Consider the following 13,732-nt stretch of genomic DNA (forward strand, 5'->3'; position numbering starts at 1 on the left):
CATCACCTTTACCCTCAGCTTCTTTAGCAAGGCAGTGGTTATCTTGGAGGTTTGTTTGAGGTCGCTATTATGTTAGAATGCTGCCCCGCGGCCCAGTCTCCGAAAGGAGGGGATTATGCCCTGCTTCAGTATGTCACAGTACATGTTGGCATTCATGGTTCCCTTAATGAACTGTAGCTCCCCCAGTGCTGGCAGCACTCATGCAGCCCCAGGCCATGACACTCCCACCACCATGCTTAACTGTAGGCAAGACACACTTGTCTTTGTACTCCTCACCTGGTTTCTGCCACACACGCTTGACACCATCTGAACCAAATACATTTATCTTGGTCTCTTCAGACCACAGGACATGGTTCTTGTAATCAATGTCCTTAGTCTGCTTGTCTTCAGCAGACTGTTTGCTTGTGCATCATCTTTAGAAGAGGCTTCCTTCTGGAATGGCAGCCATGCAGATAACCTCTGGATTTGACGCTGAGCATGTGCATCAACTTCGTCGACCATGGCGAGGCCTGTTCTGAGGGGAACCTGTCTTGTTAAACCGATGTGTTATAGCCTAGGCCATCTTTATGTAGAGCAACCCTTTTTTGTTTCAGATCCTCAGAGAGTTCTTTGCCAAGAGGTGGCATGTTGACCTTCCAGTCACCAGTATGAGAGAGTAAGAGCAATAACACCAAATTTAACACACCTGCTCCCCATTCACACCTGCGACCTTGTAACTTGTAACATGAATCTGGGGAGGGAAAATTGCTAATTGGGCCCGATTTGGACATTTTCACTTAGGGGTGTACTCACTTTTGTTGCCAGTGGTTTAGACATTAATGGCTGTGTGTTGAGTTATTTTGAGGGGACAGTAAATTTACACTGGTATACATGCTGCACACTCAGTACTTTACATTGTAGCAAAGTGTCATTTCTTCAGTGTTGTCACATGTAAAGATATAATAAAATATTTACAAAAATGTGAGGGGGTGTACTCACTTTTGTGAGATGCTGTATATATATAATATATATATATATATATATATATATATATATATATATATATATATATACTGTATATATACGCACACACACACACACACACCAGGCATTAAATTATATTTAAAGTAGAGATTGTGACAGGGAGAGATAAACTCTCACAAAAGATTATTTCATTTTGCAGAGCGCTGTAGATAAATCAGTGTAGCTACAAAGGGCTACAAAGGTAGCTTAATACCTGGCAAGAGGCTTAATTTTCATTAAACACCAACATTTTTGAAGCTGCAACCTACTCACCGCCACCACATACTCTTGGCATGGTCTTCCAGTATCTTCCTGGCACAGTCTTCCAGCACCGTCTTTTCATCATTCTAACTCTTCACCCTTTTACTCTAGACATATTTCCAAGACAAAAAGGATTTAGAGTGACTGCAAAACGAAAAAAAAGTCTTAGCCAGCATGCTCATAAAATAGTATAGTAACCTAGTATGCAGATTAACTGATTTGGTAGGAGACATTTTGTCATCAGAACAAGTGTTGGATCTAAAACTGTGAGTTTACAATAGGGGGAATTTTTAATCATCTGCTCCCTGGTGATAAGCCAAAGACAGGTAAATGTTTTACTCACTAGACAAAAGAGGTCTTTATGTTAAATATCCAATTGCTGGTGTATGTTAACCATATGGGGGTATTGAGACTGCTGTTTTCATTACCCCTGGTTCTTCATTTTTCTTCTTTTATGGTTGATACTGACCTCTCCTCCTCCTAGGCATAGCTGTAACTATCTTCCCTGATAAGGCTCTAGGGGACAGGATCAGGATGTTATTTGTACCATTGGGGTTGTTTATACTACGATTTGGGACTTCAATACTATATTCACGATCAGTATACTGTATGTCTTGACTTTCATCGTCCCTTTCTCCTAACGTAGGCCCCGGTTGTACCTATAGGTTTACTATGCTTTACAGTTAACATGTAATATCCTCCTAATGTTGTGTTACCCTTCATTCTAATGTTTTGAATTTATGATGCATTGTTATCTCTCTTTTCTCAATAAAATTTATTGAAAGTAAAAAAAAATATATCCAATCGCAAAACAGAATTTACTTTTTCTTTAAATGTTTTTTGAGCTCGTAGGTTGTTTGTGCAGGATCACTGTATATGAGAGAATTACTAAATAACTAACAGTTACCAAAGACATATGCATTTCTAGTAATATGTATGCAGCACTACTTCAAATGTTGCCTCTAAATTTATGGATATTTCAATGTTCCATATTGTTCCATATTGCACATTTATTTGTCCAAAAGGAAATTGACTAATTTAATAAAGAGTGTTTACGATATGCTTTAGAATTCTGATGTGCCTCCACACGACAAATGCTGGTGTGTGTTTGTGTACCTGTTGTGAGCAGGTACATGAATCTGGGGCAGGCAGGGAGTCGAACTGAGACTGGAGTGTCCATACTGAAAAGTTTTGAAGCTGGGTGGGCAGAGGCTTATGGGTACTCAGAGACACTAGTTTCATTCTCCTTTTGATTGACAGCAGGCGATGGGTCGATCCTTAGGTAATAGATAACCTACCATTGGGTATAGAATCTGCTTCCGTGTCAGGCTTCGCTCACTGCAGCATCACTGTTTTCTGTCAGGCTGTTGGATGCAAAGCCAACAGCGTCCTTAACAACCAATGACAGGGAGGGGTAAGCAGTCCCAAATATGCCTCTCTGTTACATAGCATACAGGGGCAGTCACTCAGCCTGTCTTTGTATGTTGTCTTAAAGTTGGTCCTAATTACCTCCAGTTTCGGTATCTACAAACTGAAGGTAATTCATTTTGAATTTGGTAAGCATGACAAATTTAGTTGTTTTATTTTTTTCTCAATAAAGGTTTATTGAAGAATAGAATAAAAAAGTATAGTATGGTATAAATCAACATAAAAGGTAAAAATTAAAAATAGTAATCATAAAAATTAAAAGGGATAATGACATACCGTGAATACAAAGCTTTACATTATAATTACAGTAAGGAAAATAATTATTTGATCCCCTGCAGATTTTGTAAGTTTGCCCACTTACAAAGAAACGAAGGGTCTATCATTTTTATCATAGGTGTATTTTAAATAATAAAGACATAATATCAACCAAAAATTCAGAAAAAAAACACATTAAAACAAATGCTAAAAATTGAGTTGTAGTTCAGTGAGTAAAATAAGTATTTGATCCCCAAGCAAAAGATGACTTAGTACTTGGTGGGGAAACCTTTGTTGGCAAGAACAGAGGTGAAATGTTTTTTGTAGTTAGTGACCAGGTTTGCACACATCTCAGCAGGGATTTTGGTCCACTCTTCTTTACAGATCTTCTCCTCCAAATACGGCCCGTCGAGTTAATGCCAAAGAGCTCAATTTTAGTCTCATCTGACCACAGCACTTTCTCCCAATCCTTCTCTGAATCTTTTAGATGGACATTGGCATGACTGTACATGTGTACAGGAGGGGGACTTGCTGTGTTTGGAGGAAGAAAAATGCTGACTTTGACCCTAAGAACACCATCCCTACAGTCAAGCACAGAGGTGCAAAAATTATGTTTTGGGACTGTTTCTCTGCTAAAGGTACAGACCAACATTGCCGCATTGAGGGGCCAATGGATGGGGCTATGTATTGCAAAATCCGAGATGAAAACCTTCTTCCCCGTGGATGGGTCTTCCAGCATGGCAATGACCCAAAACATAGCACCAAGGCAACGAAGAAGTGGCTCAAGTAGAAGCACATTAAGATCATGGAGCAGCCTAGCCAGTTTCTAGGCCTTAATTCTATAGAAAATGTATGAAGGGAGCTGAAAATTCAAGTTGCCAAGCGACAGTCAAGAAACCTTAAGGATTTAGAGAAGATCTGTAAAGAAGAGTGGACCAAAATCCCCCCTGAGATGTGTGCAAACCTGGTAACTAACTACAAGAAACATCTTACCTCTGTGCTTGCCAACAAGGGTTTATCCACCAAGTACTAAGTCATGTTTTGCTTGGGGATCAAACAATTATTTTACTCACTGAACTTCAACTCAATTTATAACATTTATATCATGTGTTTTTTTTCTAGATTTTTGGTTGATATTCTATCTCTGCCATTTAAAATACACTTATGATTAAAAAAATATAGACCGTTCATTTATTTGTAAGTGGGCAAACTTACAAAATCTGCAGGGGATCAAATAATTATTTCCCCCACTGTGTGGTCATATCATAGTAGGAGAAACAGTTTTACTTTGTTAAAACAAGAAAGAGCTGCGCTTGGAACAATCAATTCAATAAAAGCAAATAAAAAAGATATATTTAAAAAACTAAGACAACAGCAGCTGCACATATGTCAGGATATAAACATACACAATATATAAAGTAATAGGTGCAGCGCTAGAGAACAAGCGTATACAATTTCCAAAAAATCTGTGTGTAGTCCTATTCGGTTTAAATCAGCAAATGTCTGTGATTCCAAGATGGTATTGCTGGGTTAAACATATCACCACCACCAGATGTCACCAAACACACTGACCCTTACTGTCAGGCTGATAAAACTGCACCAGATAAATAATCTCCACGCTGGTTCATCCAAACTTAACCACAGATCTCCATAAGTTCTCAGGAACATGAATGGCAGATGAATCACAGATCCTCATATGGCCCCAAAAATAGTAAAAAGGCTCATAGTGCAGTAAGTTAAATTAGAGTAGTGCTTTATTAAATCATAAAATACACTCACATTCTATCAGGATGGCTTCAGCATATAAACAGTGTGGGTTATTTCCTTCCAAGAAGATGGCCGCTGCGTCCTCCGGCGCAATGACGTTACACGCTCCGTAGCCCGCCCGACGTGGCGTATCGTCAACAATGACGTCATCAGGGGTGTGGTTTTTTACGTTGTTGTGTTACCCATGTTGGGGTAGTTTCTCTCAGATATCCAATAACATATAGCATATCTTGTGTATGTTAAGTATGTCTGCTATACATTTCCAATTGAATGTGTCTGAAGTAAAGTCAGAATATTAATAGATTTGTCTAAAAGTTTAGATAAGAAAGTTGGTAATAGTACTTCTTAGTGTGTAGGCTAGTTTCAAATCGTACAGGAATATATTTATTCACGAATAGGGTTCAGGTTTCCATTAGTTTTTTTTTGTATTTCTCAGTAAAGGTAAATAGATACCAATGTCTCCATAGTTTGTGAAAGTGTTGGTTTCTTTTTTCATTGCAATAGTTTCTTCCATGTCATACATGGTTTTTACTTTTTGTAACCAGTCCTTGGTTGTTGGTATTTGTGTAAATTTCCAATAAAGTAGAATTAATGTTTTTGTAGCATTTAGTAGGGTAGAGTAGAGTATGAGAAAGAATTGACATGTAAAAAGGCAGCAAGCAGGGTCGAGTGTCAGTTTTGTGTTTGTAATTGTAATTTGCTGTAAAATCCATTTTATAGTCTGCTGCCAAAAATTTAAAAAATTGGTTAGTTAAGTATAAAAATGTTGCATACTTTTTAAAGGAAAAACAATTCAAAAATGAAAATACTGTAAAAAATTATAAAAAAAATAAATAAAAAATCAGCAAAAAAATATTAGCTAAAGGGAGAAAGGGGGAAAATTGATTAGGGTTTATTAAAGTAGTTGTAAAGGCATCTTAATGCATTCATTGCCACTGGCCACCACTGTGCACCATGTAAATTTAGCATTATAAGTTAACATAAATGCAAATTACAGAAAGTTTGGAGGTACTCAAAAGCAGCTAAAATGCATGCCACTCGAAAGCATTTAGGGGTTGATTTGCTAAAACTAGAGAGTGCAAAATCTGATGCAGCTGTGATTGGTAGCCAATCAGCTTCTAATTTCAGCTTGTGCAATGAAGCTTGACAAAAAAGCCTGGAAGCCGATTGGTTTCTATGCCAAGCTGCACCAGATTTTGCACTCTCTAGTTTTAGTAAACTAACCACTTAGGCTCCATTCACACCTGAGCGTAGCGCAGCGACAACTGCTACACAGCCAAATCTTGGCACAGAGCCAGGAGCGTTTGGCATTGGGATTTTTGCCACAATTTTAGTGCATTTTGTTGTTCGACAATAGTGGCAAGTTTGCACCACATTTGGGGTGCCATTAACAAATAATGATATCACAAATGTGTCCCGCGTTTTGCTGGAATTCTGGAATCACGGCAATTCCACACACAATTTAAATCATCAGGTGTGAACAGGGCCATAGTGTTTGACATGCTTCTTTTGTCTTATCGTTATGTTCACTAGGGCTACATTCACAAGACTGCATGGGTGAAGACAATTTGCTGTGTTCAGAGGCTGCTAAATGCCATGTCCGGACAATACAAACTTGCTGATTAGCTGTGGCTTTTTGTGTGCTGACAAAACAATGCAGAAAAGCAGATGCTGGATGCACATTGGCTAGCCCAGGATCAGTCAGCTCTATTCACATGTATGCACTCAGAGTACAAATCTGACAGCTGCCACATACAGCTGCTGCTGATAGCACACAGTGGGGGAGATTTACTAAAAATGGTGCATTCAGAATCTGGTGCAGCTGTGCATGGTAGTCAATCAGCTTCTAACTTCAGCTTGTTGAGCTAAAGCCTTTATTATTCCAGCATTTCATATTCCTAATATGTGACTGGTACCATGTACTTGTATGAAAAAGTATCCTCTTTTCTTTGTATTGTTTCGTTTGCGTGAAATCCCCAGTGTTCCCACTAGTTCCTCCTTTGCCTTCCTATTAAAAACTGACCACACTAAGCAGGAGAGCATAATGTGGTGAGTTCTCTAGCTGTGCTGGGAACTCAGCCTGCTCTCCTCTAGTAATCAGACATTTCCCGACATGCCCCACCTGCACAGCCATTTACTGGCTCAGTGAGCTTTTGTTTCTCCTCCCCCCCAGCACTTATGCAGCTGAGAACAGAGGGAATGTGATCACTTATAAGAAAGGGGTAAAAACGGTATTTAGAATGTTTTTTTTTTATATATCTATACACAGATGTTTGCCTTTCATTTCTATTTCAAACTGAATGGTTTGTTTTACAAGGTGATCATTTACAATCACTTTAAGGGGGAGCTTCAGACTCCTTCAGAAAAAAAGTTAAAAGTCAGCAGCTATAAATACTGTAGCTGCTGACGTTTAACATAAGGGCACTTACCTGTCCAGGGATCCAGTGATGTTGTCACCTGAGACAATTTTTCAATCGGCTCTAGGGTGCTGCCAGCGCCATCTTCACTGTGCTTTATAAATGGGCCAGCTGGGGGGGAAGAAGGAGGGGGACCGAACTGTGCCATAAATGGGAGCAGGTATCTATCAAAACCAGGTACCCGCTCCCCCCAAAAGGTATCAAATGTGACAGCAGAGGTGGGGGGCACAAGTGGAGCTTCCTCTTTTTTCTTTAAGCTTTGACAATAAAACCTGAAAGCTGATTGGTTTCTATGCAGAGCTGCACCAGCTTTTGCACGCTCCAGTTTTAGTAAACCAACCCCAGTGTGTTCAGGCAACATTTAGAACCGCCAACATGAATCTACTAATTCTTGGTGGCGACCTTCCCTGGCCGCTGCTGTCCAGCTGTGTGTATGTAGCCTAAAGGGCCATACACACTATAAGATTTTCTGAAGACTTTTTCCTTCAGATTTACCTTTTCTATGTAGTGTAAGGGCCTGCCAGATTGCATACAAATTGAAAGTGTTTATGTTTAACCTCATATTATATGGTTTTGGTAAGTCTAAAGGAAAAAGTCTTCAGAAAATCTTATAGTGTGTATGGCCCATAAGAATGTTCTGGAGTCAAAGCAGATAGTGGTGTAATGATTTCCTCTCAAAGCTCTATAGGCTGGGGATGCAATACTACGATGTATGGTGTATGTGTAATGAAATGGCTAAACTACTCACTTGATTAAATATTTCTTTGAGCCTGTGGGCAGATTCAACATTTCACATAAAATACCGAACTAATGTGAAGTTTAACAGGAAATTGACTCTTGTACCATTATGGTAACAATCAATGTGTGTTAAGAAAAATGAAACTTAGTCCAGCGATCGATAAAGGTAACCAAATAACCCTAAACCTTTGTTTAGGTGATTACAAAATGTATGATTCAGGGTTTATGTTGTCACTCACTGTACATAATGGGAGAATTGGGTGAAAGCTTTTAACACCTATGATTTTGTTAGTTAGACTGGAAACACTGCTGTCGGGAAATGTAATGTTCTCCAGAAAACAGCTCATCTTCTCGTCTTATTTGAGAGGATTAAACTATTTCCAACTGATGAAGACTGAGATGATTGCAGAAATCGTAAACTCAGTTAGGAATTGGCACACTGTGATTTTTAGTTGTAAAACTTCCAGGCGTGGAAAGTTCTTGTGTTACTCTCTTATCTGCTTTAGAAAATATGATGGCCTGCAGGCATATGAAACGAGCTACTGTATGACACTGAGCAGTATAATTAGGTGACCTTCCTCTTCATTTCTGAAGTCCTTTCCAAGAGTCCGTACAGCTGCAAGTTTGAGTACATCATGCAGTTTTACTATGGACAACATTCTGAAAGGGGGAAGAAGGAAAGATTTTAGTTCAAATATATTTAGAGAGTAACTCTACTTTTGTTGAGAAAAAAACATTCCCCTCTGGGTGATCTATGTACTTTGCAAGCATTATAACAACCTTACAGATTCCTACCTTTTGTCATTCTCAGGAAATCACTATTTGTTCCTTTGTGCCTCTGTGCTGACTGAGTGGGTGTAATGGAAGTGGTTTCATAATTATCTATCAGCTGTGGTGCCTTCAGAGCACTAATGAGGAAATCTGCTGGGCCTGGATCCCTTTAGTCATGTTTCTCTTGGGAGTATCTCACCATAAATGACATTATTGTTGTAGGCGATGCCTGAAATCTGATATGTATCTTAGGGAGATTTCTGGGAAAATTGGAGAGCCAATCACACAAGCAGGAAATTATGTTTATGGGGGGTGGTCAGTAAACATTCTGTGTACAGAACAATTCCTGGTAGCCATATTGCATTGCATTTTCCGAAAATCACAGCGGCTGTAGATTGAAAAGGAAAGGTCATTTTTAATAACATTCAATTACAATATGACTTTATTATTTTTCTTTTTTTGCTATTTTTTCCCACAAAAGTGGAGTTACCCTTTAAGCAAACGTGATGGAGCACATTTTTGTGTTTTAACAAATGCCTAATATTATCATCATCAGCACAACAATATAGATAATATAAAATATAGAAAATATGTACTAATATAGAGCTTAGACTTACCATGTAGAGCTATATTTTTTTTTTTTTATAGTTTTTAAAGCTGAACTCCAGGCAAATATAAAAGATACACATTAATGCAGTTCTGTATAAATTTATACATATTTTTTTATTTTTTTTAAATAAAAGAATTACCTGGATTTGTCCTGATATTAGCTTGTAACTCCTTGTATAACAGAGCTCAGACTGAGAGAGAGAGAGAAGGAGCCAATCAGCTGTGCCCATATGCTAACAAGGAGAATGCTGATAGGAGGTGAAAGCAGGGTGCCAGAGAGATGCGTTCATCAGTCTATTGCTTCTCCTTTCACAGTCCAGTCACAAGCTGGGGGAGGGACAAGGCCTAGGAGCAGTAAAAATGTCTACCATGTATGTGTTTGTTTTGTGCGTTTAGCTGTTTTTCTAAAAATCAGCTTTAAATAGAACAACTGTATACATTTTTTACATATACCTTGTTAACCCTAAAAAAGGGGAAGGAGTGGAGGAAAGGGGATATCAATATCATAATAGGGACTAAAATGCCAGCCAGCTATGCATTTATAGTGAAACTGACGTACCTGTACGTAGGCTTGAAGACGTGGTTGTATTAGGATGATGTCTGCAGCTGGAGGCATCACCCCAGTACCGTTTTTTAGAGCCGGCGATCAGCTTTCTGGTAATAACAACCGATGCCCCCTCCCCTCCCACCGCCTTCCGCCACTCTGCCCGGGTCTCCAGTCCAACTGGGAGACCCGAACGACCAGCCGGCACATCTGCCGGCTGGTCAGAGTCCCGAATGAAGCCTTATTCGGCTTCAATCGGGTCTCTGGGGAAGTAACCCGGAAGCGACGTTACAACATTGCAACTTCCGGTGTACTCGGCTTCCAACGGCCCCAATTTTAAAAAAGTGACAGTATTCAAAATTGCTGAATTTGGTGTTTTGAATACTTTTAAGTGCAAAGGATGGATTTGGAGTCTTTTAGACCCCAGATCCCTCTATAAAGAGTACCTGTCACTGCCTATTACTGTTACAAGAGATGTTTACATTCCTTGTAATAGCAATAAAAGTAATTTTTTTTTTTTTAAAGGAACAGTGAAAATTAAATAAATAGGTAAAAAAATGTTTTAAAGCGTCCCCGTCCCCGTGTGCTCGCGCACCAAGGAAAGTGCAAATGTAAACAGTGTTCAAATCACATATGTGAGGTATCGCCTTGATTGTCAGAGCGCGAGCAATAAATCTAGCAAAAGACCTCCTTTGTATCTCTAAACTGGTAACCATTTTTTAAAATTTTTCAGTTGCTTTCTGGTTCCTTGCTTAGGCCAAAACAATCTCATGAAGTTCTCATGTGAATTTTTTTTTTCTGGAGGGCGTTTGAAACTGTAGCTAAACAGAAAACCTTACCAAGACAGCAAAAATTATGTACAAGGTAACAGAATAATTATTACACAGCTGTAAAGAATATTTAAAATATTAGATAAACACTAGATAACAAATCCCAACCAAAATCACTACATAATTAAAATAAGTAAATAAAATTATTAAATGCAAGGCAATATACCTTTCCATAGAGTTTGTAGAGGAATTTGTGTAAATATTAATTTGTTTAATTGTTTTCATTGTGCAGTCTTAAGCTGGCAATACACTAGTAGATTTTCATACAAAAATTGTTTGTACATTTGATGACTGGACAACTGTCAGTACTACAAAAGTTTCTTTACTTTTAACATTCCATTTGGAATGAATGTAATTCCTGAACAAAAACCACACTTACTGTAAGTAATTCCTTCACTCTATAAAAATTTTCCATCTTGCACTCAACTAAAGTTCTTAATGTAAAATGACAGAGACAATTGAGTACTGTCCATTATACTTTTTTTATTTGCACTAACATACAATTTTTCAGGACAAGCTTTCGGGGTATGTCCCCTTCATCAAGATCCAAGCAGTACTGATTAACAAAATGTTTAGCAGAATGGTAAAAAAAACACACAATCTCTAAGCCAAAGGAAAAAAAAGAGAAAACCAAACAAACATAAACAAATTTAACTGGCAATGGTAATAAAACTAGCATAGTTAGTGAGATAAGACAGAGGGAGAGCTAAAGACAGGGGGGAAGGTGGGGGGGGGGGGGGATAGTCACAGAGGGGGTCGTAAAACTGTAGGATAATGAGTAAGGAAACCCATATCTAAATTTAAACCGTTATTTTTTGTGTCAAAAAGAAGTATCATTCTTTTTTAAAAGGTGTTTATTTAAATTTTTGCATAACAGTAACAAAAAGAAAACACAAGGGCAACATCGCCCATAAAACAAGTGTAAGGCAAGCATGTAAATTACACAAGGGTATCAGAGGACATCTCAACCTAACACCACAGGAGGGGGGAAGGGGGGGAATAGAGAGGGACCACACGGCCCAAATCAAGGGGGGAAGGGCAAAAAATGGGATGCGTACCACAAAGAGCCAGGAGGACCAAGCAACTGCGAGGCTACACTCCCAACCGGTTGTCACAGTGATGAGGGGGGGGTGGGAAGGGAGAAAAGAACACACCAACAAGACTAACCACACCATACACACCAACACAACCACAATCACACACCGTCCCCTACCTCCAGGTACCCACCCCCCAAAAAAGGGGGGGGGGGGTATAGAACATACATCTCATGTAATAAAAAAATATAAACCGCATAACATCCTGGGCTACTCAGATTCAGTCGATAGATAAGCTGGAGGGCAGAGGGGCATCTGCCCAATACGAGTCTTCCACATCAAGCCAAGGCTGCCAGACATTAGTGAACTTTTTAGGACACCCTCTACTCTTATAAATTATCTTATAAAGCGGAACATCACTGCGCACCAAAGCATAGAACTCCTGCATGGTAGGCGGTTCAACCCTCTTCCAATGTAATAAAACAAGTTTCCTGGCATAGAACAGTAGGATGCGGAGCAGGATCCTAGGGCGTACACAATGTACAATGTCATTCAACACACCCAGCAGGCCAACCTCAGGAGTAAGAGGGACCGACAGGTGCAATTTATCAGTAAAAAAGGCAAAAATAGATGTCCAGTAACCGTTAACATGGGGACAAGACCAGAACATGTGAAGTAAGTCCGCAGCAGGACAGCCGCACCTAGGGCAAGCGGCTCCCGGGGCTACCCCCATACAGACCAACTTCTGAGGTGTATAATGCAGATGATGGATAAACTTAAACTGTATTAACCTATGGTTTGAGCTAATAAGATCCTGAAAGCAAACCTCCGTGAAGAAGTATCATTCTTAATTCAAAAGTTTTCCTTTCCTGGATAGTTCTGAAATTCCCTTTAAGAACTAAAACATTGAGGTCTTCTATAGTGTGGTCCGGTTGTGAAAAATGATGTCCCACAGGTGTGCAGAAACTATCTTCTTTATGTTCCTTGATGGTATGTCTGTGCAAATTCATCCTCGCTTGCAACTTCTGTCCTATTTCGCCTACATAAGATCCTTTGCTACATCTTTTGCATTGGATGAGGTACACAACATTACTGGAGGTGCAGTTGTATGATCCTGTTATATTAAAGGTCCCATTTGGACTCCGCATTGCTGTTTTCTCTGTGACTGTTGAATTGCACGTGAACAAGATCTCATCATGTCGTCTGACGAGGGAAAGCTTTTTGTTGGAGGTCTGAGCTTTGATACCAATGAGCAGAGTCTGGAGGATGTGTTCGGTAAATACGGACACATATCTGAAGTGGTTGTGGTGAAGGATCGGGAGACCAAGAGATCGCGTGGCTTTGGTTTTGTCACGTTTGAAAATGCCGAAGATGCAAAAGATGCCATGGCGGGGATGAATGGCAAGACTGGATGGTCGTCAGATTCGAGTTGATCAGGCTGGAAAGTCATCCAACGACAGGAGAGGAGGCTACAGAGGCGGCTCATCTGGAGGAGGAAGAGGGTTCTTCCGTGGAGGTAGAGGCCGTGGTGGAGGTGGTGGAGGATATGGTGGAAGCAGCCGGTTCGACAACAGAAGTGGAGGCTATGGCGGATCCCGGGATTATTATAGCAGTGGCAGGAGTCAAGGTTATGGGGATCGCTCAGGAGGAAGCTCCTACAGAGACAGTTATGACAGCTATGCCTCACACAACGAGTAAAATACCTTCCTGACTCAAGATCGTCCTTCCAATGGCTGTATTTATAAAGATTTTTGGAGCTTCGCTGAATCAATGTGTACTATTTTGTTCTATTTGTCTTCACTTTCTATAAACCTATTTGAGAATTGCCTCAAACTGTGAAACAGCTGTCCTATCTGCTTTTTATTAAATTTTTTTTTTTTATTATTTTGGCAATCTGTTTTATGTTTAGTGACTGGAACGTTTCTTGTCATTTGCAGTTTCCTTGAGGCTCATTCCATAAGTTTCCCTTAAAGTTATGTGGAGTGCATTGGAGGGGATCCATTCCATCAGCAACATTCTCGTAGATGGTGCTTCTTGAGGCATTAGTTTGCTGTTGGACTTGATCTTTGATGCAAC

The 13,732-nt window shown here is 39.6% G+C and overlaps 1 pseudogene across 1 annotated transcript; it reads left to right on the forward strand.

Moving 5' to 3' along the window:
* Positions 1-12,799: 12,799 nt before the first annotated feature.
* LOC309544087 (cold-inducible RNA-binding protein-like) lies at positions 12,800-13,531 on the forward strand (annotated as a pseudogene). The gene has a single exon. The product of its transcript is annotated as a cold-inducible RNA-binding protein-like (transcript).
* Positions 13,532-13,732: the final 201 nt, after the last annotated feature.

This window comes from Pelophylax lessonae (assembly GCF_965119305.1).
Source record: "Pelophylax lessonae genome assembly, contig: HAP1_SCAFFOLD_889, whole genome shotgun sequence".
Taxonomy (NCBI): Eukaryota; Metazoa; Chordata; class Amphibia; order Anura; family Ranidae; genus Pelophylax; species Pelophylax lessonae.